At 42.1% G+C, this 25,035-nt stretch overlaps 1 pseudogene; it reads right to left on the reverse strand.

The window, feature by feature from the left end:
* Window positions 1–1,148: 1,148 nt before the first annotated feature.
* The window catches only part of LOC141220287 (uncharacterized), a 96,042-nt pseudogene continuing 72,155 nt past the window's right edge, over window positions 1,149–25,035 (reverse strand).

Genomic DNA, 25,035 nt, shown 5'->3' on the forward strand with positions numbered 1-25,035 from the left:
TGATAATGCGCAGCGGAAATTTCCGCAGCATGTGCACATGCGAATTATCATTGGGGAACATGGCGGACCTTCTACCATGCGTTTTTTTAAGCGTTTCTGCAGTGTTTTTGCCGCTGCGGAAATGCTTAAAAAACACATTGTGGGCACACAGCCTTACTGCAATTTTTGGGAGGCAGAATGAACAAATTAACAGCAAGTGAAGAATTGGTTTAAGTTATTTTTACACTGTTCCTCGTGTGGTATAAGTGATTAGACAACTTTATTATTGTTTTATTTTTCGCTATCACAAACTGAATTGCCATATTTTGATAGCTATAATTTTTCCATATTTCTACCGACAGTCATGTGAGCGCTTGTTTTTTGATGGACGAGTTGACGTTTTTACTGGTACCATTTTTGGGCACATGCATTTTCTGAATCGCTTTCTATTCTGATTTTTGGGAGGCAGAATGAACAAAAACCAGCAACTCAGGATTTTTTTTTTATGCTGTTCACACTTTAACCACATGGTGAAGGCAGCTTTACTCTTCAGGTCGTCATAGCGATACCACATTTTTATGATTTCTTTTATGTTTTGGCGCTTTTTACTAGAAAATTGCTATTGTGTAAATGTATTGTTTTTGCATCGCTGTATTCAGAGAACTATAGCTTTTCTATTTCTCCTGTGATGGAGCTGTATGGCGTTTTTAGATATACCATTTATATTTACAATCGTCTTTTTGGTTGCATTTTATTCTTTTTTTTGGTGATATGATAAAAAGGATAGTTTTTTGCCATGTTTTTATTTATTTTATTAACCAGTGTGACAGTTTTGTAGGTAGGATTGTTCCGAACATGGCGATATCAAATATGTGCACTTTTTAGTTTATTTTTACAATGAAAAAAAACATTATACCAATAAGGACGTACATTTATGTAAAGACAAAAATAATTACAAAATAAAGAACAAAAACAATCTTTTTAAACTTTTTTTTTTTTTTACCTCTATGGTACGAACTTCTCTTACTCTGATCGCTGGTATAATGCACCAGCATTGCAATGCATTATACCTGTCAGTGTGACGCAGAACACTGACAGAACACCTTTTAGACCATCCATGCTCCTAGCATGGTCTAACAGGCCATTGTAGCTGGTATACCCAGAGGTCATTATTTTACCTTCTGCTGTCATGGCAACCACTGGACTCCAGTGATCATCTTGCGGGGGTGCCGATCGGGTAGAAGAGGGAGCCCCCTCCCTTTTCTTCGAATTGCTATTAGAGAGTTAAACAGCCAGAGCTAAGCTATTACTTAAGCAGAATGCATAGCGGCATGCATGCAGGCACAGCTCCTGCGCCCGCACAATTGGCATCATGTACCCAGGAGTGGGATTCAATTTTTTAACAACAGGTTCCCTATTTGTGTTTGGAAACCACGTCCAATTTTGAAACATGCCTATTTGGGGGCCACACCCATTTTGTTAGCCACACCCATTTTCACTCACACAAGATGCATATAATGGCAACTGAAAGTAAAAGCGCTTTACCCTTGCTACCCTACTTATACCTTTATTTATAGTCTCATTGCCTCCTGGCAAGTACATGGTGTTCCAGTCACTTCTTAGTATGCTGACTAGCGTTAAAGGGGTACACCTGGGAAATAAAAAAATATTCTAACGGCCATGCCTTCATAAGCCGTAAAGATAGCATCTGTAGTGCTGTTTCCCATCCTCACGCTGCCTGCGATCCCGAGTGATGGTGGACTGGCTGCTTCTTGGTGCTCCCCCTCCAGTCTGGGACGTTACGTCACAGATAAGGGGGTGAGGTCTGCTTATAGTAGTTACCAGCCCCCTGATACATAGATTTACTGCTGCTTGCAGCAGATAGTAATGCTAATACATGCTGCGATCCTTTGCAGTGCAGCCATGACAGTCCATAATGTGTACAGTCATGGCCAAAAGTTTTGAGAATGACACCAAAATTATATTTTCACATGATCTGCTGGCCTCTGGTTTTTATTAGTGTTTGTCTGATGTTTATATCACATACAGAAATATAATTGCAATCATATTATGAGTATCAATAGGTTATATTGACAGTTAGAATGAGTTAATGCAGCAAGTCAATATTTGCAGTGTTGCCCCTTCTTCTTCAAGACCTCTGTAATTCTCCCTGGCATGCTCTCAATCAACTTTTGGACCAAATCCTGACTGATAGCAGTCCATTCTTGCATAATCAATGCTTGCATTTTGCCAGAATTTGTTGGTTTTTTTTTGTCCACCCGTCTCTTGATGATTGACCACAAGTTCTCAATGGGATTAAGATCTGGGTAGTTTCCAGGCCATGGACCCAAAATCTCTATGTTTTGTTCCATGAGCCATTTAGTTATCACCTTTGCTTTATGGCAAGGTGCTCCATCATGCTGGAAAAGGCATTGTTGGGTGCCAAACTGCTCTTGGACGGTTGGGAAAAGTTGCTCTTGGAGGACATTCTGGTACCATTCTTTATTCATGGCTGTGTTTTTAGGCAAGACTGTGAGTGAGCCGATTCCCTTGGCTGAAAAGCAACCCCACACATGAATGGTTTCAGGATGCTTTACAGTTGGCATGAGACAAGACTGGTGGTAGCGCTCACCTCTTCTTCTCCGAATAAGCTGTTTTCCAGATGTCCCAAACAATCGAAAAGGGGATTTATCAGAGAAAATGACTTTGCCCCAGTCCTCAGCAGTCCACTCCCTGTACCTTTTACAGAATATCAGTCGGTCCCTGATGTTTTTTCTGGAGAGAAGTGGCTTCTTTGCTGCCCTCCTTGAAACCAGCCCTTGCTCAAAGAGTCTCCGCCTCACAGTGCGTGCAGAAGCACTCACACCAGCCTGCTGCCATTCCTGAGCAAGCTCGGCACTGCTGGTAGTCCGATCCCGCAGCTGAAACAGTTTTAAGATACGGTCCTGGAGCTTGCTGGTCTTTCTTGGGCGCCCTGGAGCCTTTTTGACAACAATGGAAGCTCTCTCCTTGAAGTTCTTGATGATGCGATAGATTGTTGACTGAGGTGCAATCTTTGTAACTGCGATACTCTTCCCTGTTAGGCCATTTTTGTGCAGTGCAATGATGGCTGCACATGTTTCTTTAGAGATAACCATGGTTAACTGAAGAGAAACAATGATACCAAGAACCAGCCTCCTTTTAAAGTGTCCAGTGATGTCATTCTTACTTAATCATGACTGATTGATCGCCAGCCCTGTCCTCATCAACACCCACACCTGTGTTAATGGATCAATCACTAAAACGATGTTAGCTGCTCCTTTTAAGGCAGGACTGCAATGATGTTGAAATGTGTTTTGGGGGTTAAAGTTCATTTACTGGGCAAATATTGACTTTGCAAGTACAGTAATTGCTGTTAAGCTGATCACTCTTTGACATTCAGGAGTATATGCAAATTGCCATTACAAAAAATGAAGCAGTAAACTTTGTAAAAATTACTATTTGTCTCATTCTCAATACTTTTGGCCATGACTGTACTGTCATGTGTCAGGCAGGGAGCACAGGCAGAGCACTGCATTGACTTATTCAGTACTGCCACAGTCTCCCCTCCTTCCATATCAACTCGGTTGTGTTCTGACCCCTGCAACTTTATCACTCTGGATACTGTCAGACATGGTAAAATCCACCCCACCTCCACCAAGTCCCATTATTATGCCCCGATCCTTATACTGTGCACTAAATATAGATGGGTTTATAGTCTGTCTATCCATCATCTATGTATATAGTCTTCTACCCATCTATTAACCTATCCTTTTATCCTTCAATCTATCCTATCTATGTATCTTTCCATCTATCCTTCTATCGATCCATTTACCTAGCCTTCTATCCTTCTAGCCATCTATCTATCTGATGAGGATAGATAGATAGATAGATAGATAGATAGATAGATAGATAGATAGAGTGTTTGTTACGCTGGAAAAGCGTCAGCGTTGCAATATGGAGCCATGCATATAACTTTTTAAACAAATGCACCACATTTTTAATTTTCTTGGAAGTGTCAGCTCTTTTTTCTTCGTCCTTTCCTACTAAATAAACCCTGCTCAAATAGGAAAGGACGAGCCCCTGTCCATCTGTCACCTCAACTGTCTGCGGCATCTAATCTGTAACTTCAGGGGACACAGGCACAATATACAGTATAGGTAAGTCATAAAAATATCAAGAAAATATTAAGGATTTCTCTCTTCCCTCCTCCATACCAACTGTCAAAGGAGAAGAGCTGACATTTTGGCCAGTGGCTTCTATGCAAATTAGCACACACAGGAGAAGTGGCTAACAGGCAGATGCTAGCCCAAAAGGTGCTACCAACCCAATTAACATGTGAGTGTATTTTTCAGTGGCACAGGCCTGCGATAAATTTACACCTAGATGAGAAGGATACAGTTCCTGGCTTCAAAAGAATTCAACAGAAACCACAAAGGTTACCATACAGTAGTCTTATTTCAACTAAATATCATTCTAAATGTAAGAGATATAAATGACTTTTAAAAGTTAAGATATTAATGAATATCAAAATAAGAAAAGACTTTATTACAATTATTATAACAATCCTACTAATTCTTTCAATACCCCCTTGCATTGTCTTTTGGAGGAGGGTTTGGTATCGGCTGTACTTAATGCCAAACAAATAGAACGATTAAAGGAAAATCACCCACAATGTCCAATATTTCATACATTACCGAAAACCCACAAAGAAGGAAACATCCATCAGTCTAGAGATACATTCAATACTGGCTGCAGAGAAGATTCCTATAATATAGTGAATATTACCAGAAAACATTTACCTATGTTATACACCGACAAGGATCCAGCAACAAGAAAGACAACTGACACGTGGAGGACAAACACCAAAGGTTTCATTGAATGTGGGAGAAATAAATGTGGTTTGTGCAAGTCTGTGCACAAAGCAAAAATGTCTGCATCTACTAACCATAATAAACCCTATAATATCCGACATCTCATTAGTTGTAGCTCCACACGTCATTGACACCATACAATGTGAAGCTTGTCTGCTGCAATATGTGGGGGGCACGGTCAGACCCTTACGTCACCGCATTGGGGGACACGTTAGGGACGTTCTTGGCCCCACAACACGTAATACATCTGCAGCATCACAACATCTCATACAACACAATAGGGATTAATCACTTTACAGTTGTGGGTATTGAATATGTCACCAGACCAGCTAAGGGGGGAGATTGGTATAAAAAGTACACCCCCGAGAAGCCTTGTGGATTCTGGAATTGGACCCCAGATTCCCCAGTGATATGAAGCTTCGTTCAGACCTTGTATCCATTTACTGAATTGTGTTTTTTCCTCTTTTATAGTAATTATACATAATATACACATTATAGATGCAGACACTTCATTCTTCTATTGCACGGATGCTTTTTGTTGTGGACATATGATCATCCATAGGGGTAATGTAGACATACTTGCACATGTCCATTTGGGTCTGGGGGTCTCCGCTGTGCATTAGACCCTATGATGTGTATAAGAAGCCGGTTACTGGTTATTTATTATGACATTAATAAGGACCGAACACAAATGCTGGTTCAAAACGCGTAGATTTTTTGCTACTATTCCAGGATGTTCTGTTTTTTAATGTTTCTATGATTTTAATTTGGATGTTTCAATAAAAAAAATTATTCACACTGGAAAACAGGTGCTGGATTATCAGTAACTTTCTAAATCCCGTCCATTCTTTCCTAACTGTGATTTTCCCTCCGAGCTCTTCCCATGGATCTCACCAAGCATTGAGAGATGAGCTGAAAGCAGACAATGTTTTCTATAGAGGAATGGCAGACATGGGTGTTGTCCACATAGAAAGCCTCTCCTAAATCCCACACACAAAAAAGCCGCCCTACAATCTGCCAGGACACATGCGGAAACATATGAAGACTCCTGGGACTTTATACTCGGGACTGTATGGCATTGCAAAGGTGAGGAATACAATGAGAAATGGTGTCTACAGGGTAACCTGGTGGTGGCCGTGTCCTTATGTGCGGCTGCATGAGGAGCTACAGGTCATTGATGACATCATGAATTCACAGATGTTCTGCTCTATAGTGAAAAAGAAGATGCTGCCATCACTCCATGCCCTTGCTACACCTGCATTTTCCAACATGACAATGATCCAAAACACACATCTAAGGCAACTGTTGCATTTCTGAAGAACAGGGTGACAGTGATTCAGTGGCCAAGTGTCTCCTGATCTGAACCCAACCAAACACCTATGGGGAATTCTGAAGAGACAAGTTGTCATCAATCCATCCAGCATCCAGACTCTAAGAGAGCTCGATCTTGAAGAAGGGAAGATAGATAGATGATGCATTATGTTACTAACTTGTTCATTCGAGGCCTAGAAGACTTGGTGCTGTCCTTAAAAATCATTGAGGCCATACAAAACACTAGATGTAGTAGCTTTTGATGTGGGGTGTACTCATTTTTGCATTAACTAATTTGAGTTAAACTGAAGATTTTGTAATGAGAGTTATATTATTACTTTCATGTTTTGATTAAAAAAAATGTTCTATGAAACTCAGTGTTGGCAAAATGTTAGAAATTGTTCTTGTGTTCAGTGAGATATTAATTTAAATCTTACTTATCAAAGGGGGTGTACTCTTTTATGCTGAGTAATGTTTGTTAAAATTTATAGAACACAATTACAGTTTCTTTCCTGTATGACTTGTCTCATGTTTTGCAAGGTGTGATTTATGTATAAAAGATTTCCCACATTCTGAACATGAATATGGCTTCTCTCCTGTGTGAATTCTCTGATGTGTAATAAGATTCCCTTTCTCTGTGAAGGACTTCCCACATTCTGAACATGAATATGGCTTCTGTCCTGTGTGAATTCTCTGATGTGTATTAAGATTCCCTTTATTTGTGAAGGACTTCCCACATTCTGAACATGAATATGGCTTTTCTCCTCTGTGAATTCTTTGATGTTCAACAAGATTTGATTTATCTCTAAAACATTTCCCACATTCTGAACATGAAAATGGCTTTTCTCCTGTATGAATTCTCTCATGTGTAGCAAGGACTGATTTATATATAAAAGATTTGCCACATTCTGAGCATGAAAATGGCTTTTCGCCTGTATGAATTCTCTCATGTGTAGCAAGGAGTGATTTATATATAAAAGATTTACCACATTCTGAACATGGATACGGCTTCTCTCCTGTGTGACTTCTTTCATGTTTCAAAAGACCTGATTTAGCTGTAAAGCATTTCTCGCAGAATGAACATGAATACGGCTTTTCTCCTGTGTGAATTCTCTGATGTATAACAAATTCAGATTTTTTTGTAAAGCATTTCCCACAATCTGAACATGAATACGGCTTCTCTCCTGTGTGAATTTGCTGATGTATAATAAGACTCCCTTTATATGTAAAGCATTTCCCACATTCTGAACAGGGGTATGGCTTTTCTCCTTTGTGCTTTCTTTGTGTTAAAAAATCTAAACTTCTAGTAAATTGCTTGTCACACTGAAATCTTGTATCTGTGTCACCTGGAATTATGGTAACAATGTGAGATTGCTCAGGAGAGGGTTCCTCATGTTCTGGAGGATTATAAGAAAGTGAAGTGCTGTGAAGTCCAGGAGGTCCATGAAAGGTAATGAAGTTTTCTTCATTAGAGTGCTTCCTGATATCTTCTTTTTTACAATTTAGTGATAAACCGTTATTTTCACAAGGATTGCCTATTAGGACGAAAGATAGATTAGACTCACTGAAATGGATGCTAAAACATAACTTTTATTCAAACTTTTTTTTTTAAATAACCCCTATGACATATAACATGACGCACTCATGTGTCTCAATTCCTAGAGTGACAGAGAATTGACAAGAGACAACAAAAAACAAAACCACAAACTACCCCTAAATCTACTCTAGATTAAAATACACTGTCTCGGTCCTGTCGCTCCGATTAGGGCAACTCATCAGGAGACACACACTAAAGAATTGGAGACAACCTAGCTTAACCTAGAGAGAGAGAGGATTCAAAAAGACCTAAATAAACTGGAGCAGTGGGCAGTAACTAACAATGGTTGTTAACAGGGAAAAATGCAAAGTACTACATCTGGGCAATAAAAATGAAAAAAGCATATACAGAATGGGAGGAATAGAGCTAAGCAACAGTACATGTGAAAAAGACTTAGGTATACTAATAGATCATAGACTGCACATGAGTCAACAGTGTGATGCAGCAGCAAAAAAGGCAAATACAATTCTGGGATGTATTAACAGAAGCATACAGTCTAGATCACGTGAAGTCATTATCGGACTTTACTCCTCTTTGGTCAGACCTCATCTGGAATACTGCGTCCAGTTTTGGGCACCACATTTTAAAAAAGACATCGACAAACTGGAGCAAGTTCAGAGAAGAGCGACCAGAATGGTGACCGGTCTGCAAACCATGTCCTATGAGGAACGGTTACAGGATTTGGGAATGTTTAGCTTGCAAAAAAGAAGACTGAGAGGAGACGTAATAGCTGTCTACAAATATCTCAAGGGCTGTCACATTGTAGAAGGATCATCTTTATTCTCATTTGCACAAGGAAAGACTAGAAGCAATGGGATGAAACTGAATGGGAGGAGACACAGATTAGATATTAGAAAAAACTTTTTGACAGTTAGGGTGATCAATGAGTGGAACAGGCGGCCACGAGAGGTGGTGAGTTCCCCTTCAATGGACGTCTTCAAACAGAGGCTGGACAGACATCTGTCTGAGATGATTTAGTGAATCCTGCTTTGAGCAGGGGGTTGGACCAGATGACCCAGGAGGTCCCCTCCAACTCTACCATTCTATGATAACCCTTTCATGCTGCAGCCCTTTTCCATTTTTTGCGTTTTCGTTTTTTGCTCCCCTTGTTCCCATAGCTTTTTTATTTTTTGGTCAATATGGCCATGTGAGGGCTTGTTTTTTGCGGGACGAGTTGAACTTTTGAACGCCACCATTGGTTTTACCATATCGTGTACTGGAAAACGGAAAAAAAATTCCAAGTGCGGTGAAATTGCAAAAAAAGAATGCAATACCACAGTTGTTTTTTTTTATTTTTTTTTACCACATTCACTGAATGCTAAAACTGACCTGCCATTATGATTCTTCAAGTCATTATGAGTTCATAGACACCAAACTTGTATAGGTTCTTTTTTATATGAGTGGTGAAAAAAATATCCAAAGTTTGTTATAGAAAAAAAAAAAGGCGCCATTTTCCGAGATCCATAGCGTCTCCATTTTTCAGGATCTGGGGTCGGGTGGGAGCTTATTTTTTGCCCACCAAGCTGACGTTTTTATTGATACCATTTTGGTTTAGATATGATCTTTTGATCGCCCGTTATTGCATTTTATTGCAATGTTGCCGCGACCAAAAAAAGTAATTCTGGCGTTTAGAATTTTTTTTTCGATACGCCGTTTACCGATCTGATAAATTCTTTTTTTATACCGATAGATCGGGCGATTCTGAACGCAGCGATACCAAATATGTGCATGTTTGATTTTTTTTTTATTGTTTTATTTTGAATGGGGCAAAAGGCGGGTGATTTATACTTTCATATTTTTAACCCCTTTACAACCCAAGGTGGTTTGCACGTTAATGACCCGGCCAATTTTTTCAATTCTGACCACTGTCACTTTATGAGGTAATTACTCTGGAACGCTTCAACGGATCCCGCTGATTCTGAGATTGTTTTTTCGTGACATATTGTACTTCATGATTGTGGTAAAATTTATTCGATATCACTTGCGTTTATTTGTGAAAAAAACTGAAATTTGGCAAAAATTTTGAAAATGTTACAATTTTCAAAATTTGAATTTTTAAGCCCTGAAATCAGAGAGATATGTCACACAAAAGAGTTAATAAATAACATTTCCCACATGTCTACTTTACATCAGCACAATTTTGGAACCAAAATTTTTTTTTGTTAGGGAGCTATAAGGGTTAAAAGTTGACCAGTGATTTCTAATTTTTCCAACAAAATTTACAAAACCATTTTTTTAGGGACCACATCACATTTGAAGTGACTTTGAGGGGTCTTTATGACAGAAAATACCCAAAAGTGACACCATTCTAAAAACTGCACTCCTCAAGGTGCTCAAAACCACATTCAAGAAGTTTATTAACCCTTCAGGTGCTTCACAGGAATTTTTGGAATGTGGAAGAAAAAAATGAACATTTAACTTTTTTCACAAAAATGTTACTTTACCCCCCTGTCGCAGGGGTAACAGGAAAAAATGGACCCCAAAACTTGTTGTGCAATTTCCCCTGAGCACGCAGATACCCCATATGTAGGGAAAAAACACTGTTTGGGCACACGGCAGGGCTCGGAAGGGAAGGAGCGCCATTTGACTTTTTGAATGTAAAATTTGCTTGAATAATTAGCGGACGCCATGTTGCGTTTAGAGAGCCTCTGATGTGCCTAAACAGTGGAAACCCCCCACAAGTGACACCATTTTGGAAACTAGACCCCTCAGGGAACTAATCTAGATATGTGGAGAGCACCTTGAACCCCCAGGTGCTTCACAGAAGTTTATAACATTGAGCCGTAAAAATAAAATTTTCACATTTTTCCCACAAAAATGTTTTTCAGCCCCCAATTTTGCATTTTCATAAGGGTAACAGGAAAAATTGCACCCAACAGTTTGTTGTGCAATTTCTCCTGAGCATGCCAATACCCCATATGTGGGGGAAAACCATTTTTTTGAAGCACGGCAAGGTTCGGAAGGGAAGGAGAGCCATTTTACTTTTTGATTGTAAAATTTGCTTGAATAATTAGCGGATGTGCCCCTGATGTACCTAAACAGTGGAAACCCCCCACAAGTGACACCATTTTGGAAACTAGACCCCTCAGGGAACTTATCTAGATGTGTGGTGAGCACCCTGAACCCCCAAGTGCTTCACAGAAGTTTATAACATGGAGCCGTGGAAATAAAAAAATCAAACTTTTTCCACAAAAATTATGTTTCAGCCCAAATTTTTTTTATTTTCACAAGGGTAAGAGGAGAAAATGGACCCCAAAAACTTTTGTGCAATTTCTCCTGAGTAAACCAATATCCCATATGTGGGGAAAATACAGTGTTTGGGAGCACGGCAGAGTTCAGAAGGGAAGGAGAACTGTGTGACTTTTTGAATTCAAAATTGGCTGGAATCGAGAGCGGACGCCATGTCGCGTTTGGAGAGCCCCTGATGTGCCTAAATAGTGGAAACCCCCCCACAAGTGACCCCATTTTGGAAACTAGACCCCTCAAGGATTTTATCAAGAGGTATAGTGAACATTTTGAACCCAGAGGTATGACATAGAATTTGATAACATTAGGTCATCATATTGAATAAGTTTATTGAATAAGTTGTCATTAGTCTTGAGCGCAAGTGCTCGCTACTTGAGTTTGCATCGGGTACTCAGGTATGCACCATGTATCGTGGGTGCTCGAGTGACATGCTCGAGTCCCCGCCCGCATGTTTCACAGTTATTAGACACCCCAAAAAAAAATGCGGGGATTGCTCATGCATGGCAGGCAATCCCTGCGAGGTTTTTTTGGCCACGAAGCATATGGGGCGGAGACTCAAGCATGTCACTCGAGCACCCGCGATACTTAGTGCATACCCGAGCACCCAATGCTAACTCAAGTAGCGAGCACTTGCGCTCAACACTAGTCGCCATATCGTCATCTTTTTTTTTACTTTTGAAAAAAATCCCAACCCTAACCCCAGCCCAACCCTAACCCCAACCCTACCCTAACTCTAACCCTAGCCCAACCCCAACCCTAACCCTAGCCCAACCCTACCCTAACCCTAGCCCAACCCCAACCTTAACCCTAGCACAACCTTAAACTTAACCCAAGAGTTTATATTTTACGACGTTCCTCATGCGGTATAAGTGATTAGACGACTTTATTCTTCGGGACGGTGCGATTACAGAGATACCAGATTCATATCGGGTTTTTAGGATTGACAGTTGTCACACACTAAAAGACGCTTTTTTTGTAAAATCTAGTTTTTGCATCGCCATAGTTTGAGAGCTATAATTTTTCCATATTTTGGCCGACAGTCATGTGACGGCTTGTTTTTTGCGGGATGAGCTGATGTTTTTATTGGTGCCATTTTCAGGCACGTGACATTTTTTGATCGCTTTCTATTCCAATTTTTGGGAGGCAGAATAAACAAAAACCAGCAATTATGGAATTTTTTTTTATTTCTTTTTTTTTTTACAGTTTTTTATGCTGTTCCGCGTGTGGTAAAATTGATAATTTTTTGTTTGGCTGTATGATGATAAAGCATTGTTTTTTGCTTCGTTTTTTTTTTTTTTTTTTAACGTGTTCACTAAAGGGGTTAACTAGTGGGTCAGTTTTATAGGTCAGGTCGTTCCGGATGCGGCGATACCAAATGTGTGTACTTTTATTGTTCTGTTTTTTTTTCATTATAATATTTATTGATGGGTAAATAACTGCTGCTGCTGCTCTCTCGTTTGGTGGGCTGAAATTTTCACATACCGCCAGACCTGGCAACAGACAGGATGGAGGTGTTGGTTTGCTCCTTTCCTCACAATGTGCTTTCCAGGTCATCCCCCCGGTTCCCTCACTTATGTTTCCTTCCTTTGAAGTCCACACCGTCAGACTCTTCAAACCCTTCTCCCTGTGAGTGGTGGTTGTGTATCGCCCTCCAGGCTCCTCCCGCCAGTTCTTGGATCACTTCGCCACCTGGCTTCCTCACTTTCTATCCTGTGACATCCCCACCCTAATCATGGGCGACTTTAACATCCCCATCGATGATCCCCTCTCCCAATCTGCCTCTCAGCTACTTTCTCTAACCCCTTCATTCCGTCTCTCACAATTTACTAATTCTCCTACCCATGAAGACTGGAATAGTCTGGACCTGTTTTTTTCCAGTCTCTGCTTTCTGGATGACTTTACCAACGCCCCTCTCCCGCTCTCGGACCACAACCTTCTTTCCTTCTCTGTCAAGAACTGTCTCCTCACCCGGGAAACCCCCACTTACCACACTTATAGGAATACTGGTACCATTAATACCCAGCAGCTTATGGACAATCTCCACACATCTTCAGCCCCCATCTCCTCCCTCTCCTGTCCAGACTTGGCATGGTCACACTACAATAATACACTGAAGAGCGCCCTAGATGAAGCAGCACCTTCTACTCGCCGAAAGATCCGACACAGACAACGGCAGCCCTGGCACACAATGCAAACACATTTTCTTCAACGTTGCTCAAGGTGTGCTAAGCATCAGTGGAGAAAATCTTTTTTAGCAGAGGACTTCATCCACTATAAATTCATGCTCAAAACCTATAACTCTGCCCTTCATCTGGCCAAACAATCCTACTTCACCACCCTCATCACTTCAATGTCCAACAATCCAAAACGACTTTTTGAAACCTTAAACTCCCTCCTGAAACCTAAAGCACAGGCCCCCACCACCAACCTCAGCGGTGAGGATCTGGCCACTTATTTCTTAGAAAAAATCAACTACATCCATCAGGACATCTCAGCCCAATCTCCTCAGTGCCTGGATCCCCTTCCCTGCCGCACTTCAAGCTCATTTGCCATCTTTGAGCCTGTTACAGAAGAAGAAGTTACCCAGCTTCTCATTGTTATGTTCTGCTACCAGAGCTAAGGAAAGAGAGGAGATCTGTCCCTACGATAGAACTCAGCTTAATCCCTATGATGTAACAGGGGACCTGATCCTGCGATCAGACCTGCTAAAGTCCTAAGCTAGTCTGTACGGAGACCTATAGATGTGGGGAGGGAATCCCTACAAGTACTAAGGACTGGGAGGAATATGGGACACCTCCTAACAGAAATAGTAGCAGACAGACGAACAAACAAAATATATAGAACATAGAGGTCAGTAGACCAAGCAAACTAACAGAGCAAGACACAGAGCACAGGCCAGCTAGAAAGTAGATATACAATGAAGTCCAGCAAAGCCAGAAGGGCGGAGCAGGATTAAATAGGCCAACAAGGTCATGTGACCAGCAAAGGAAAAAAGACCTAAGAGCAAGGTTCTAACAGTACCCCCCCTTCTAAGAGGATCCTCCGGATCCCCTAGGACCTGGCTTATCAGGAAATCTCCTGTGAAACGCTCTGATAAGTCTGGACGCGGAAACATCATCCGACCTCACCCAAGAGTTATCCTCGGGACCGAAACCTTTCCAGGCCACAAGATACTGCAAACTACCTCTATACCGTCTAGAGTTAAGGATGCGAGAAATTTCATATTCCCCGTCCTCCACCACCGGAGGAACAGAGGCAGAGGCGTCACAATCCGATACAACAGCTTTTTTCAACAGAGAGACATGAAATACCGGATTAATTCTCCAGGAGGTAGGAACCTCCAACCTAACAGCAGATTGGTTGACAACCTGAAGCACCTTAAAGGGCCCTACAAACTTGGGACCCAATTTCTTTGAAGGAATCCTCAACCGCAGATTCCTAGAGGACAACCAAACCATGTCACCAACGGCGAACAAAACCTCCTGTCGTTTCCTATCAAAGTAGTCTTTAGATTTTCTGTTGGCCTCCCGAAGATTACCACGCACATCCGTCCAAACTCTCTCCAAATCACCGGAAAAATTCTCCTCCTCAGGCACGGCAGATCCCAACTTGGAGAACGACCCAAACGACGGATGTCTCCCAGAACAACAAAAAAAAGGCGAACAACCAGCAGAAGAAGATGTATGATTGCTCAGAGCAAATTCAGCAAGTGGCAGAAACTCAGACCACCCCTCTTGATTGTCTGCCACAAAACAACGCAAGAACTGCTCAACATCCTGGTTTTTCCTTTCTGTCTGGCCATTAGATTCAGGATGATATCCGGACGAGAACGACAAATGAATTCCCAACCTATCACAAAAGGCACGCCAAAAACGAGCCACGAACTGAGGACCCCTATCAGAAACCATGTCAGTAGGAACGCCATGAAGTCTGACAATTTCCTTGACAAAGGCCTTAGCGAGAGTTTTAGCGCAGGGCAGTTTGACGAAAGGAACCAAGTGACACATCTTGCTAAAACGGTCCACGACCACCCAGATGACAGTAAAACCCTCAGAGGGGGGAAGGTCAGTTATAAAGTCCATAGCCAAATGTGTCCAAGGAGCACTGGGAACCTCCAAAGGACAAAGCAACCCCGCAGCAGGAGTATGTGAGGACTTAGATCTAGCACATATAGTACATTGACGCACCCACTTAATGACTTCCTTCTGCCATCCAGGCCACCAAAAACTGCGACCCACCAGTCTCTTGGTCTCAGAGATTCCGGGATGACCTGCCAACCGAGATTCGTGACACTCAACGAACAAATCTCTCCTAAAGGTCCCAGGCACAAACAACCTCCCATGAGGAGTGTTAGAAGGGGCATTCTCCTGTGCTTTAAGAATCTCATTTTCCAAAACGGAGTCCAAAGCAGCTATCACAACACCTTCTTGTAAAATGTTCTCCTCTTTCTCAGCACCGACTATGGGAGAAAAACTGCGAGACAAGGCATCCGCCTTAACATTCTTAGTACCAGGGATGTAAGTAACGGAGAAATTAAACCGCGAGAAAAACAGTGCCCACCTAGCCTGACGGGCATTCAGGCGCTTGGCAGCATCAAGATATATCAGATTTTTATGATCCGTAAGAACCTGAACGGGAAATTCCGCACCTTCCAAGAAGTGGCGCCAGTGTTCAAATGCGAGTTTAATAGCCAATAATTCCCGATTACCAATATCGTAATTCAGTTCAGTCTCCGAAAATTTTTTTGAAAAAAAAGGCACAGGGATGTAATCCATCCCCGTTATCCTGAGACAATACTGCGCCAACCCCCACAGAGGAAGCATCAACCTCAACCAAAAACGGCCTAGTAACATCAGGCTGCATAAGGATGGGAGCAGAGGTGAACCTCTCCTTGAGATACACAAAAGCTTCAATGGCCTCAGAAGACCACTGAACCGCATCAGCACCTTTCCTGGTGAGATCGGTCAGAGGTTTGACAATACTAGAAAAATTTTTTATGAATTTTCTATAGTAATTGGCGAAACCCAAAAACCTCTGTATCGATTTCAAACCAATAGGCCTAGGCCATTCCTGCACAGCCTGAACCTTAACCGGATCCATCTCAAAACCTTTGCTGGAGATAATGTAGCCCAAAAAACTAATTCTCTGTACAGTGAACTCACATTTCTCCAGCTTAGCAAAAAGCGAATTGTCCATTAATAACTGTAATACCTCACGCACGCTCCGCCAATGAGACTCCAGATCTGGCGAATAAATCAAAATGTCATCCAAATACACAACCACATTTTTACCGATCAAAGGTCTAAGGATGTCATTAATCAGATTCTGAAAAAATGCAGGAGCATTAGTAAGACCAAAAGGCATAACCAGATTCTCAAAATGACCCACAGGAGTGTTAAAAGCAGTCTTCCATTCATCACCCTCCTTCATGCGCAACAGATTGTATGCCCCCTTAAGGTCAATTTTAGAGAACCACTTGGCCCCCAATAACTGGTTAAACAGATCAGGAATCAATGGCAGTGGGTAAGGATTGCGTACCGTAATTTTGTTAATCTCACGAAAATCCAGACAAGGACGTAAACCGCCGTCCTTTTTTTTTTACAAAAAAAAATCCAACCGCCACAGGAGACTTAGAGGGCCTAATGTGACCGGCGGCCAAACTTGTCTGTATGTATTCCTCCAAAGCCTTCCACTCAGGAATAGTAAGGTTAAATAAACGACTTTTAGGAAGAGTCGCTCCAGGGACAAATTCAATAGAACAATCATAGTCTCTATGGGGAGGCAAAACCTGCGATTCTTTCTCAGAAAAAACTCTCCAAAAATCCTGAATAGGAACAGGCAATTCTCCCCTATCCAAAGCTGCAATACGCCCATTACAACACTTGTCATAACATTTATGGCTCCAGGATTTAATTTCACTGGTAGACCAATCCAGTACAGGATTGTGAAATTTTAACCAGGGCAATCCCAATATTACTGGAGAAGGCAAGTTATTCAACACTACCAAATCCAATTTCTCATGGTGAACACCATTAATAGTGAGAGGAAATTCACAGACCTTGAGAGTAATATTCTTCAAAGGGGAACCATCCACAGAAACCACAGCAATGGGGGATGATAAAGGTTCAGGTTTTAAATTGAGTCTTTCCACGAATCCCCCATCAATTACATTCAGTGTAGACCCGCAATCAACAAACACCCGAAATTCCATTAATTTTTTCTGAGCAATCGTGGAAGCAGCTAAAAATATACCCTTGGAATTTAAACAGGCAATACGGGCGTGACTGACCATTTTTTTTTCTTTCTTCATACGAAGCTCACAGCCTTTAATCAAATGACCAGATTTTCCGCAATAGAAACACAAGCCTTCAGAAAATCGACGATGTTTTTCTTGAGAGCGAGGTGCCACTGATCCAATCTCCATCGGTTCACCACTGTTAGCACACACATTCTCATAACCAGAAACTGACATAGCAGAGGATTTGCTCTCATTAACCCTAGCACGCAGTCTTCTATCCACCCGTATAGCTAATTGCATAGCCTGTTGCAAATCTTCAGGTGTAGGATAAGCAATTAGCAGGTCTTTAACCCTTTCACTGAGCCCAGCAAGAAATAGACTTTTCAGAGCAGAATCGTTCCACCCTGTTTGAGTCGACCAACGACGGAAATGAGTACAATATTTTTCCACATTACCTGATCCTTGTTTTAAACGTCTCAACTCAGTCTCAGCTGATGCGACACGGTCAGGATCATCATATAATAGTCCCAAAGCAGAAAAAAAACTATCCACTGATCTGAAGCATGAATCACTAGGTTGCAAAGAAAAGGCCCACTCCTGAGGCTCTTTGCGCAAAAGTGACATTATGAACCCTACGCGCTGGGATTCATCCCCAGAGGACTTAGGTCTCAAACGAAAATACAATAAGCAAGCATTTTTAAATGAAAAAAATTCTCGGTGTTCACCAAAAAATAAATCCGGCAAACATACCTTAGGCTCCAAGAAATGTGCTCCAGGACAGTTACTCACGTGCTGACGGAGCTCGGCCACCTCCAGAGAGAGTCCCTGCAGGCGATGAACCAAATCCTGAACCGACACCATGATGGAACAGAAAAATCTTTCCTTAGAGAATTTGCTGGCTGGACTTACTGTTATGTTCTGCTACCAGAGCTAAGGAAAGAGAGGAGATCTGTCCCTACGATAGAACTCAGCTTAATCCCTACGATGTAACAGGGGACCTGATCCTGCGATCAGACCTGCTAAAGTCCTAAGCTAGTCTGTACGGAGACCTATAGATGTGGGGAGGGAATCCCTACAAGTACTAAGGACTGGGAGGAATAAGGGACACCTCCTAACAGAAATAGTAGCAGACAGACGAACAAACAAAATATATAGAACATAGAGGTCCGTAGACCAAGCAAACTAACAGAGTTAGATACAGAGCACAGGCTAGCTAGAAAGTAGTTATACAATGAAGTCCAGCAAAGCCAGAAGGGCGGAGCAGGATTAAATAGGCCAACAAGGTCATTTGACCAGCAAAGGAAAAAAGACCTAAGAGCAAGGTTCTAACACTCATTTCTTCTCGGCCTACAACCTGCAACAGTGACCCCATTCCTTCACATCTCCTGCAGTCCCTCTCACCGGTGGTCACCACTCACCTGACTAAAATATTTAACCTCTCTCTTTCTTCAGGTATCTTTGCCTCCTCATTTAAACATGCCATCATAACCCCTTTACTTAAAAAGCCATCCCTGGACCAGAACTGCACTGCTAACTACAGACCTGTCTCTAATCTTCCTTTCATCTCTAAACTCCTGGAACGCTTGGTCCACTGCCGTCTAATCCGCTATCTCTCAGATAACTCTCTCCTCGACCCTCTACAATCTGGTTTCCGCTCAATACACTCCACTGAAACTGCCCTCCCTAAAGTCTCTAATGATCTACTAACAGCTAAATCCAAAGGTCACTGCTCCCTGCTGATTCTCCTGGATCTCTCTGCAGCATTTGACACTGGATCACCAGCTCCTCCTCACTATGCTCCGCTCTATAGGCTTCAAGGAAACCGTTCTCTCCTGGTTCTCCTCCTACCTCTCTGACCGCTCCTTCACTGTATCTTTTGCCGGCTCCTCTTCCCCTCCTCATCCCCTTACTATCGGAGTTCCGCAGGGCTCAGTTCTAGGCCCCCTCCTCTTCTCTCTATACACTGCCCCTACTGGACAAACAATCAGCAGATTTGGGTTCCAGTATCATCTCTATGCTGACGACACCCAACTATACACCTCTTCACCTGACATCACCCCTACCCTAATACAAAATACCAAGGATTGTTTGTCTGCTGTCTCTAACATCATGTCCTCCCTCTATCTTAAACTGAATCTCTTCAAAACTGAACTTCTTGTGTTTCCCCCCTCTTCTAACCTAACTCTACCTAACATCGAAATTACCTTGGAGGGTTCAACCATAATTCCCAAGCAGCACGGCCGCTGCCTTGGGGTCATATTCGACACTAACCTTTCCTTTACTCCCTATATCCGATCACTCACTCGCTCGCTCTTGTCACCGCCATCTTAAAAACATCTCCAGAATCCGACCTTTTCTCACTTTTGAAACTGCTAAAACTCTTACTGTCGCTCTTATTCACCCTCGTCTGGACTACTGCAACTCTCTCCTGATCGGTCTCCCTCTTACCAAAATTTCCCCTCTCCAATCTGTCCTGAATGCGGCAGCCATGGTCGTATTTCTGACCAGCCGCTTCACCGATGCCTCCACCTTGTGCCAGTCATTACACTGGTTACCCATCCGCTACAGGGTCCAATATAAACTCATTGCTCTCACCCACAAAGCTCTCCACAGTTCTGCACCGCCTTATATCTCCTCTTTCATCTCTGTCTATCGCCCTACATGTGCCCTCCGTTCTACAAATGACCTAACATCCCCCATAATCCGAACCTCGCACCTCCGTCTCCAAGACTTCTCTCGTGCTGCGCCAGTTCTCTGGAATGCTCTACCCCAGACGATCCGACTGATTCCTAGCCCCGATGTCTTCAAGCGCGCTTTAAAAACCCATCTCTTTAAACAAGCCGACCACCTCAAATACCCAGTAAACTAACTTTCCCCTGTTCCCTCCTAATTACTATTCAGAATCCGCCCCCCACTGTTAATCTGTCTCTACACCCTCCATGCACACGATAACTGCACTCGGTAATTGAGTATTGCACTTGAACATACAGGCTGATGACCGGATCATGCAGCTTTATATGAAAATCCCTATTTATTATAATTGTCAGACCTGATATAACAAGCACTCTCCACCTACTGTGTCCCCCCATTCCCTTGTAGATTGTAAGCGTGCGAGCGGCCGGACCCTCGCTCCTAATGTAACTGTTAAACTGTCTTACCTTGTATTGAATTTATTGTTTGTACATGTCCCCGCTTATATGTAAAGCGCTGCGGAATATGTTGGCGCTATATAAATAAAAATTATTATTATTATTATGGGTACATTATATTTTTATTTTTGGTGGATTCTTTTTTTTTATATATATTTGTACAATTTTTTTTTTTTTCACTTTGACACTTTTATTTTTATACTTTGTGCTACTCTGGAACTTTCACTTTTTTTTATTCTGATCGCCTGCATAGCACAGTAATGGAGCACCATCCCTGTGCTATGCAGGCTGTCGGCGCTGCACAGGGAGAAGATAGTTTGGTCATGCACTGCGCATGACCAAAACATCTTCCTGCTGTCTGGTGACCCGGATGTTGTCATGACGACATCGGGTCGTCATGGCAACATCCGGGAAGCCGCGGAAGACAGCGCTGGAGGCCGGAAGAGGAGGTGAGTATTGCGATCACCTCCCCTTGCCACCGCAATGCTGTGATCGACTTCGATCACAGCATTACGGGGGTTATTGTGCTGGGAGCGGTGCGGGACCACTCCCTGCACATAGTGCCTGGTGTCAGCTGTGACAATCAGCTGACACCCGGCGGCGATCGCGCCCGCACAGCCTGTGTGCGCGCGCGATCGCAATGACGTATTAATATGGGTCAGGCTCTTAAAGCCCAGGGCGCAGACGCGTATTAATACGTCTTGGGCTTTAAAGGGGTTAAAACATTTTTTTCTACTTTTTACTTGCTTCAATAGTTTCCATAGGAGACATGAAGCTGCGATTGTCTGATTCCCTGTGTTACACATAGCAGGGCTATGAAAAAGTGAAATGAAAAATCGCACACATAATTGGTATCGTTGCGTCCGGAACGACCCGCGCTATAAATCTGTCACGTTATTTATTCCATCTGGCGTAAAAAATAAAATAAAAACAACATGGCAAAAATGACGCTTTTTCATCATACTGAATAAAAAGGAATAAAAAAGTCACATGTAAAAACAAAAATGATGTAAATAAAAACGCCAAACCATCCGGCAAAATACAAGTCATAATATTGCTCATTCGGCAAAAAAATAAAAAAGCTACAGCTCTCAGAATATAGTGATGCAAAATCAAATTCTTTTTTGTAAAATCCTGCTGTTTTTAGTCTGTAAAAATAACAGCATAAAAAAATAAATAAATCATCTGGTATCGCTGTAATCGTACCGACCCGACGAACAAATCGGTCTTATCACTTTTACCGCATGGCGAACGGTGCAAAAAATAAAAACAATAACTGAATTGCTGGTTTTTGTTCATTCTGTGTCTGAAAAATCTGAATAAAAAGTGATCAAAAATTACTATGTGCCCCAAAATAGTACCAAAAAAATCTGCAACCAATCCCACAAAAAATAAGCCATCATACAGCGATGTTCACTAAAAAATAAAAAAGTTACAGCTCTCAGAATATGGCGACAAAAAAAAATACTTTTTATTTAAAAAAAAAAAAAAAAAAGCATTTTTACTGTGATCACAAAAAAACCTAAAACCCATATAAATCTGGTATCAATGTAATCACACCGACCCGAAGAATAAATCCGCCTTATCACTTACCGCACAGTGAACCGCGCAAAGATAAAAATAAGAACTATTCTTGTACTGCTGTCTACACCGCGTGCAGAATTATTAGGCAAATGAGTATTTTGATCACATGATACTTTTTATACATGTCGTCCTACTCCAAGCTGCATAGTCTTGAGAGCCAACTGCCAATTAAGTAAATCTGGTGATGTGCATCTCTGTAATGAGGAGGGGTGTTGACTAATGACATCAACACCCTATATAAGGTGGGCTTAATTATTAGGCAACTTCCTTTCCTTTGGCAAAATGGGTCGGAAGAGAGATTTGATGGGCTCTGAAAAGTCCAAAATTGTGAGATGTCTTGCAGAGGGAAGCAGCAGTCTTGAAATGTCCAAACTTTTGAAGCGTGATCACCGAACAATCAAGCATTTCATGGCAAATAGCCAACAGGGTCGCAAGAAGAGTGTTGGCCAAAAAAGGCGCAAAATAACTGCCCATGAATTGAGGAAAATCAAGCGTGAAGCTGCCAAGATGCCATTCGCCATCAGTTTTGCCATATTTCAGAGCTGCAACGTTACTGGAGTATCAAATAGCACAAGGTGTGCGATACTCAGGGACATGGCCAAGGTAAGGAAGGCTGAAAAACCACCACCTTTCTTGTTCAAACATAAGATAAAACGTCAAGAATGGGCCAAGAAATATCTTAAGACTGATTTTTCAAAGGTTTTATGGACTGATGAAATGAGAGTGACTCTTGATGGGCCAGACGGATGGGCCAGAGGCTGGATCAGTAAAGGGCAGAGAGCTCCACTCCGACTCAGATGCCAGCAAGGTGGAGGTGGGGTACTGGTATGGGCTGGTATCATCAAAGATGAACTTGTGGGACCTTTTCGGGTTGAGGATGGAGTGAAGCTCAACTCCCAGACCTACTGCCAGTTTCTGGAAGACAACTTCTTCAAGTAGTGCTACAGGAAGAAGTCGGTATCGTTAAAGAAAAACATGATTTTCATGCAGGACAATGCTCCATCACATGCATCCAACTATTCCACAGCGTGACTGGCCAGTAAAGGTCTGAAAGAAGAAAAAATAATGACATGGCCCCCTTGTTCACCTGATTTGAACGCCATAGAGAACCTGTGGTCCATCATAAAATGTGAGATCTACAGGGAGGGAAAACAGTACACCTCTGGGAGCAGTGTCTGGGAGGCTGTGGTGGCTGCTGCACGTAATGTTGATCGAAAACAGATCAAGCAACTGACAGAATCTATGGATGGAAGGCTGTTGAGTGTCATCATAAAGAAAGGTGGCTATACTGATCACTATTTTTTTTGTTTTTTTGTTTTTGCATGTCAGAAATGTTTATTTCTAAATTTTGTGCACGGATATTGGTTTAAATGGTGAAAATAAACAAGTGAGATAGGATTATATTTGGTTTTTATTAAGTTGCCTAATAATTCTGCACAGTAATAGTTACCAGCACAAACAGATATCCTCCTAAGATAGCCAAATCTAAGAAAACCCCACTCCAACTTCCAAAAATATTAAGCTTGGATATTTATGAGTCTTTTGGGTTGATTGAGAACATAGTTGTTGATCAATAATAAAAATAATCCTCTAAAATACAACTTGCCTTATAATTCAGCACACAGTGTATATGTTCATTCTGCCTCACCTTTATCCTGCGCTCTCTGCTGAGAGCGCTTACGTCGGGTTTCCGTGTAAATTCACCAAAACCGGAATTCAGACAAAAATCCCAGATGGAGTCAATCACTTATGAGGCCAATGCAGTCCCTTTAGACTGGTCTGTGTTCCTGACGGCGTCCCATCATTTTAGGCTTTTTTTTAGCGCACAAGTGTGGACGACCACAGATCTTTGTGCGCCTAAAAAAATGGAGACCACCGGAGCAGACGCAAACTGACTCCAAAGTGTCTCCATCTGCCTCATTATGGTGGGTGGTTCCGTCGGGGGTTTCGTCTGAATTGCATTTTTTGTGGGATTTACATGGAAACTCTGACCTAAGTGCTCAGCGTAGCCTGGCGATCCAGTCTTATTCTGGAAGCAATCAAAAATTATGTACTCCAAAATGTTACCAATAAAACCCCTAATTTATCCCACACAAAACCAGCCCCCTCTCAGGTCCGTCATCTGTCACTGCAACTATAGGGGGTCCCACATTACTGGAAGAATAAAGACTCTGGAAAAGCGACAGCTCCCACCCCCTCAAATAAAATCCAGAGAACTCTGCGCTTCCAAATCCAAATGCCCCCCTCCCTCTGAGCCCCACTGTGACTAAACCACAGTAAGCAGCCACATGTTTGGCATTATTGTAGCGGGGAGAGCACTTAATTTAAAGGGTGTGTGTCACCAGGAGAAATGCATGAGGGCGCTACAATATATGGGGGCACTACACTGTATGGCGGCACAATATATGGGCACTAAACTGGCATATTTGGAATTCTCCAGAATAAAGCCTGGCGAGGATGGATGTTACATAATAGTCATTGCAGACGTAGATGAATTCATTGAGATGTATAATTTCTAAAATGGGGTAACTTTTGGGGTTTTTCTGCTGTTGTGGCATCTTTGGGGCTCCGCAAAGGTCACCTGCAAACTATTCTACCGAAATTTGTGCTCCAAATCCAAATAGCGCTCCTTCCTTCACAGCCCAAACGTGTGGCCTAACAGTAATTTCTGACAACATATGGGGTATCATCGCATTCTGGAGAAACTGCATAACAAATTATGGGGGTCCGTTTTCTTCTATTATTCATTGCAATTACAAATTTGGGGCTAAAACTACATTTTTGTGAAAAAATGAAAAGTTTCAATATGACGACCTAATGTTAAATTCTGTGCAGTACCTGTGGGTTCAAAATTCTCACTATACCCCTGGATAAAATCCTTGAGGGGTCTAGTTTCCAAAATGGGGTAACTTGTCAGAGTTTTCCACTGTTTAGGCATATCAGGAGCTCTCCAAACGCGACAGGACACCCGCAGACCATTCCATCAAAGTTTGTGTTCCAAACGTCACTCCTTCCTTTCCAAGCCCTGCCGTGCACCAA

The sequence above is a fragment of the Phyllobates terribilis genome, unplaced genomic scaffold (genome assembly GCF_046119375.1).
Source record: "Phyllobates terribilis strain yellow unplaced genomic scaffold, ASM4611937v1 Scaffold_279__1_contigs__length_2497574, whole genome shotgun sequence".
In the NCBI taxonomy this organism is placed as follows: Eukaryota; Metazoa; Chordata; class Amphibia; order Anura; family Dendrobatidae; genus Phyllobates; species Phyllobates terribilis.